Below are 6000 nucleotides of genomic sequence, written 5' to 3'. Positions count from 1 at the left end.
AGCAGGCTCTGTGATATGCGGGCTGTCTCTTTGTATCTTGTTTTCATCCCCGAGATGAGCAGGGCAGGTGGATGGTAACCTGAGTGACATATCTCCCATAAAGCAGGGTGTGGGCTGGGGAAAAGCGTGCTCTCAGGTGAGTTTTTTTTTTTTTCTTTAGGAACTGGCTAAATCTGGAAGGGATGAGTGCCTTTAGGTTAAGCAAGTCCTCAAGAAGTCAAGATGGGGGGGGGGGGTGGAGAGAGGTTAAGAACACTGACTGCTCTTCCGAAGGTCCTGAGTTCAATTCCCAGCAACCACATGGTGGCTCACAACCATCTGTAATGAGATCTGGTGCCCTCTTCTAGCCTGCAGTCATACATGCCGTATACATAATAAATAAATTAATTATAAAAAAAAGAAGTCAAAATACAGGGCTAGCAAGATGGCCCAGAGGTTAAGAGCACTGGCAGCTCTTCCAGAGGTTCTGAGTTCAATTCCCAGCAACCACATGGTGGCTCACAACCATCTATAATGAGATCTGTAGTCCTCTTCTGGTGTGCAGGAATACATGCAGGCAGAACCCTGTATACATAATAAATAAATCTTTGGGGGGGGGAGAGCTGGGTAGTGGTGGCGCACGCCTTTAATCCCAGCACGTAGGAGGCAGAGTCAGGCAGATCTCTGTGAGTTTGAGGCCAGCCTGGGCTACAGAGTGAGATCCAGGACAGCCAGGGCTACACAAAGAAACCTTATCTTGAAAAAGAAGAAGAAAGGAAGAGAAGGAGAAGGAGAAGAAGAAGAAGAAGAAGAAGAAGAAGAAGAAGAAGAAGAAGAAGAAGAAGAAGAAGAAGAAGAAGAAGAAGAAGAAGAAGTCAAAATACCAGAATACAGAAAATAAAAGGTCAGGGCCTGGAGAGATGGTTCAGCAGTTAAGAGCACTGGCTGCCCTTCCAGAGAACCCAGGTTCAATTTCCAGCACCCACAAATCCACAATGGCAGCTCACAACTGTCTGTAACTCCAGTTCCAGAGGATCTGGATAACCTCATACATACATGCAGGCGAAAACATCAATGCACATAAAATAAATGAATAAATCATTAAAAAAAATGAAAGGGCTTAGGATATGTCATGTCTGGGTCTAGTGAATCAAATAGACTGAGACTGAGTATTTGTCTCACATGTTGTGGGGAGACAGACAACAAGCAGATAGGGAAGCAAATATTTGTAAAAATTTCTTATTTTTTCAACAAATGCCTTAAGGCTGCCCTCTCCAGGCCAGATTTGCTGCTCATGGATGATACATATTGAATAAAACAAGACAAAGGTCCTTCAGCTGGGATGCCCGTGTGCCAGTGAGGAGAGCGCCTGTCTAACACCCCCAGCACTGAGCAAAGTGAGTGTGCTATACATGCCTATAATCCCAGCAGTTGGGAAGTGGAGGTTGGAGAATCAGAAGTTCACGGCCAGCCTTGAATACATGAGACCCTGTCTTCAAACAGACAAATAACTACCAAACCGAACCAACAAAAAAGTCCTGGGGTTTGGACCATTCTCAGAAGAAGTCTGTTTCTAATTAGGGAAGACTGCAATGAGCAAACAAGAAAATTCAGTGTCAAGAAATGAAACGGGCTGGAGAGATGGCTCAGTGGTTAGGAGCACTGGCTGCTCTTCCAGAGTCCCTGAGTTCAATTTCCAGCACTCACATGGTGGCTCACAACCATCTATAATGGGATCTGGTGCTTTCTTCTGGCGTACCAGAGTACAAGCAGACAGAGCACTCATACATTAAAAATAAGTAAATAAATAAATTTAAAAAAAGAAAAAGAAATGAACCAGGATCAGTGTCAAAAGAGGGGCTGGAGGGTTTGTCCAGGCAAGGAGGATGGGAGCACCTTCTCTAGGAGGATATGGACATGGGTCAGAAGAAAGCACCCCATGCAAGAAGAGGGTCCATGCAGAAAGAGCCCACAACAAACTGGTCTTGAGCTAGCAATGAGTGGTGGTGTTCACGGGACCAAGGGAGGCCAGAGTGTCTGAGGATACAGAGGAGATGGAGGATGAGACAAGCAGGGGCTGAGCTGACACATTTGGATTTTATTCTTGGTGTCAAGGGAGGTTGCCCAAAGTGTTAGGCAGGAGGATGATTTAAGCTGGTCTGGGTTTTGTTTGTTTGTATTTGTTTTTTGTTTGATTTTAGAGACAGGGTTTCTCTGTGTAGCACTGGCTGTCCTGGAACTCTCTTTGTAGACCAGGCTGACCTCAAACTCAGAGATCAGCCTGCCTCTGTCTCCCGAGTGCTGGGATTAAAGGTGTGTGCCACTGCCTAGTTGATCCAGTTTTTAAAACTCCCTCTTTATTGTCTGTGTATAGTTTGGATTGTGTGTGTGTGCGGGCGTGTTGGGAGTTGGCTGTTGGCAAAATGCTTGCTGCACAGACATGAAGAGCTGAGTTTCGGCCCTCAGCACCCACATGAGAGGACGGCGTGGTGGCCAGTGTCTGTAACCCCGTGCTGTACAAGTAGCTGATGGAAGTGATGAGCTCCAAGTTGGCAGGATAAAGGCGGGGGAAACCATGGGGGTATGAGAGGGAAAATGAGCCCCTCTCATGGGAATCTGGTTGAAGCCTGTTGTCAACAGAGAAGGAAGAATTCCAGGGCAGTTAAAATCTGCTTCAGACCTTTCTCTCTTCCCAGCTATAAACTTGCAGTTTTCTAGAAATTCCATCAGAAACTCCATTTACAGGGTAAGGCCATGCCCTAAACCTGCTGTACAATCCTAGTGGTTCCTGATTTCCCCTTATCAGATCATAATTCCATCCAAAGCATCATCTGAGCCACCCTTTACTCATCAAAAGAGAGAAAAAAAGGGGAGAGTTTTCCTAACAACCTTTTGACGTGTAACTTGAAATCCACGAGAATGGTATACACAGCTAATGCTAAACAAACGGGCCCTGACTCTGCATTGAGGGCCCGTGCCCACACCCGGGCATGTATCACTTTCTGAGTGTATCTCTTTCTCCTAACATAACGCTTGTGCTTATAGACTTTATTAAAATGTCTTAATAAAATCTTCAGTTCTGTCTCACACTAGCTAGTCCTGAAATTATTTTCTGTGTCAAAGCCACAAACCCTTGCTTGACCTAAGTCAAGCTTCCTAAAGGAATAAGGCAGTCCTCAGGCTGCTGAGGTGACGGCGTGGAGCTGAGTCTATCTCCTTACTGCTGTCTGAATATAAGGTGGGGGATAACAGAGGACAGCACCTAATGTTGACCTGTGACCTCTGTACAGATGTACACATCTGTACACATATGTGCACCACATATAAATATCTAAACACAAGCACACTAAATATAGCAGACCTGACTTGCCATTGAAATCACAGACTTCTGGACTGCACTTTTGCTGATGAGATGGTGGGGTGCTGGCTGTGAGGCCTGACAACAACTGGATCCCAGGTGCCTGAGTGGTGAAGGGAGAGGACCTGCTTTGCAGGTTGTCCTGGGTGTATGTGAACACATACAAACAGAAGTTGTCAAATAAAATGCAAAATAAAATAAAAACAAAACCAAGCAAAGCTTAGTCCCTGTTTGAGAAGCCCTTGACCCAGATGTGCGGCTGTTCCCAGGTGCCCACTGCACTACTGCCGTTGACAGGGAAGCGTGGAGCAGAGAGCAGTTGGATGGAAATTGAACGTCTTGAGTTCTAGTCCCGGCTCTAGGTTTGTTTGGGGGACTCAGTGTCCTTGGGGGTCACTGGAAATAGCCTGAGCTCTTCCTGAATGAGATGACTGAGGAGTAAGCAACATGCCTGTGGAGCACTCAGCACAGGACCATTGAGCACTCATCACAGGACCAGTGAGCACTCAGCACAGGGCCAGTGAGCACTCAGCACAGGACCAGTGAGCACTCAGCACAGGGCCAGTGAGCACTCAGCACAGGGCCAGTGAGCACTCAGCACAGGACTAGTGAGCACTCAGCATAGGGCCATGAGGACTCAGCACAGGATCAGTGAGCACTCAGCATAGGGCCATGAGCACTCAGCACAGGATCAGTGAGCACTCAGCATAGGGCCATGAGGACTCAGTACAGGATCAGTGAGCACTTGGAAATGTTTGGTTAATGGCAAGGGCTCTGGGAAAAAATGGGCAGCAGATGGAATTGAATGAAGCTAGCTGTCTTTGCTTTGTGAGTTCTAATCCCTCCTGGGCCTCAATTTCCTTCTCTATAATTAGGTATCCACAATGTCATCTCATTGGCACAGGCTCCTGAGTGCTATGAGGATGAGCAGAGTTAAGTCAATGTCTTTCCCTGAAGGATGAAACTGGACCAGTGTTTTGATCTAGGGATGCTCCCTGTGGCCTTGCAGCTTGGGTTGGGCTGTCTTAAAGGATAACACCGCCCTCGTATGGCCACAGCTGACTCAACAGTTGGACTCTCGCTGGTCTCCTCCTGGCTGCTTAGTGACTATGCCATTGACTTCCGGGCAGGGTTGGCTTTCTGGATAAATGTAGTTGTAAGCATTGGTTAGGGTAAGAAATGCTGACCCTTTGGAGATCTATAAAGAATTGGTCAGGTGGGTCTTCAGGAGAGGGAGAACCCGATTTAGTTTAATTTTCTTTAGGGTCCACTCAAATTTCTTTTGAGTGGAGAACTATGTAGCTGATTCTGTGAGGTTGAAATTCAATGTGCTGAGGCAGGGCATGGGGATGCATGTTTTTTTTTTTTTTTTGGTTTTTCGAGACAGGGTTTCTCTGTGTAGCTTTGCGCCTTTCCTGGAACTCACTTGGTAGCCCAGGCTGGCCTCGAACTCACAGCGATCCGCCTGGCTCTGCCTCCCGAGTGCTGGGATTAAAGGCGTGCGCCACCACCGCCCGGCGGATGCATGTTTTTAATCCCAGCAGAAGCAGAGGCAGGCAGCTCTCTGTGAGTTCAAGGCCAGCTTGGTCTACCTAGCAAGTTTAGGCTAGGCAGGGCTACATAGAGAGCCTTCTCTCAAAACAAACAAACAAAAGACAAACAAATTCAGTGAGCTTCAAACTTTGCAGGGCCAGGGGAAACCGGGATTAGTGAATGGTGGGAAGGAGGGACCAGGGAAATGCTTCTGTTAAAAAGGAGGCTCAGATAAAGTCACAGGAAACATCTGTCCTGTCTTCCATGCACTACTGAACAGCATCCAATCAGAGAGCGCTTGGTCTGTGTAAGTGAGTATAACAAAGATCTTTGTGTTGTGTGTACATGTGGCCTCCCTACCAAATACACTTGCCTTGCCATGTGTGGCTGGCTTTACAACAGTCACCTTTCTTTCTTTCTCTTTTCCTTTCTTTCTTTCTTTCTTTTTTTTTTTTTTGGTTGTTCGAGACAGGGTTTCTCCGTGTAGTTTTGGTGCCTGTCCTGGATCTCACTCTGTAGACCAGGCTGGCCTCGAACTCACAGAGATCTGCCTGGTTCTGCCTCCCGAGTGCTGGAATTAAAGGCATGTGCCACCACCGCCTGGCCCAATAGTCACCTTTCAAAAGAAACACTCTCTCGCTCACTCAGAAGAGGTCCTTCCTAAAGCACAGTGAGAGCCAACGAGGCAACAGGCAAGGACCCAAACCAGCCCCTAAGGGGCAGCTCTACCACAGAATACAAGGCCCTCGAGGAACAGTATTCACAGGGCTCTACCTTTTGCTCAGATGGTGGGTTCTGTAAATCCCACTCCCAGTCCTGATCTCTAGCCTATAAAACACAAGATTATAGTGGTTAGAGTTGGATGGAAAAACTCAAAGTTCACTTCTCAATCTCCAGACTTGGCCAACAATAAATAGAATGATGAATATGGAATAGTTTGGGCAAAAATTAATACTACAGCTTGGCATGACATTCACATCTGTTAATTCCAGCACTGGGGAGGTGGAGGAGGAGTTGGAGTTCACAGACATCCTGGGTTACAGAGGTGGTTTGAGATCATCCTGGACTACATGAGACCCTGTCTCAAAAACACCTAAACCTGGGGCTGGAGAGATGGCTCAGTGGTTAAG

Source organism: Peromyscus californicus, unplaced genomic scaffold, assembly GCF_007827085.1.
Source record: "Peromyscus californicus insignis strain IS unplaced genomic scaffold, ASM782708v3 Scaffold_7__1_contigs__length_154581171, whole genome shotgun sequence".
NCBI lineage: Eukaryota > Metazoa > Chordata > Mammalia > Rodentia > Cricetidae > Peromyscus > Peromyscus californicus.
Note: the sequence above shows the minus strand (reverse complement) of the source record.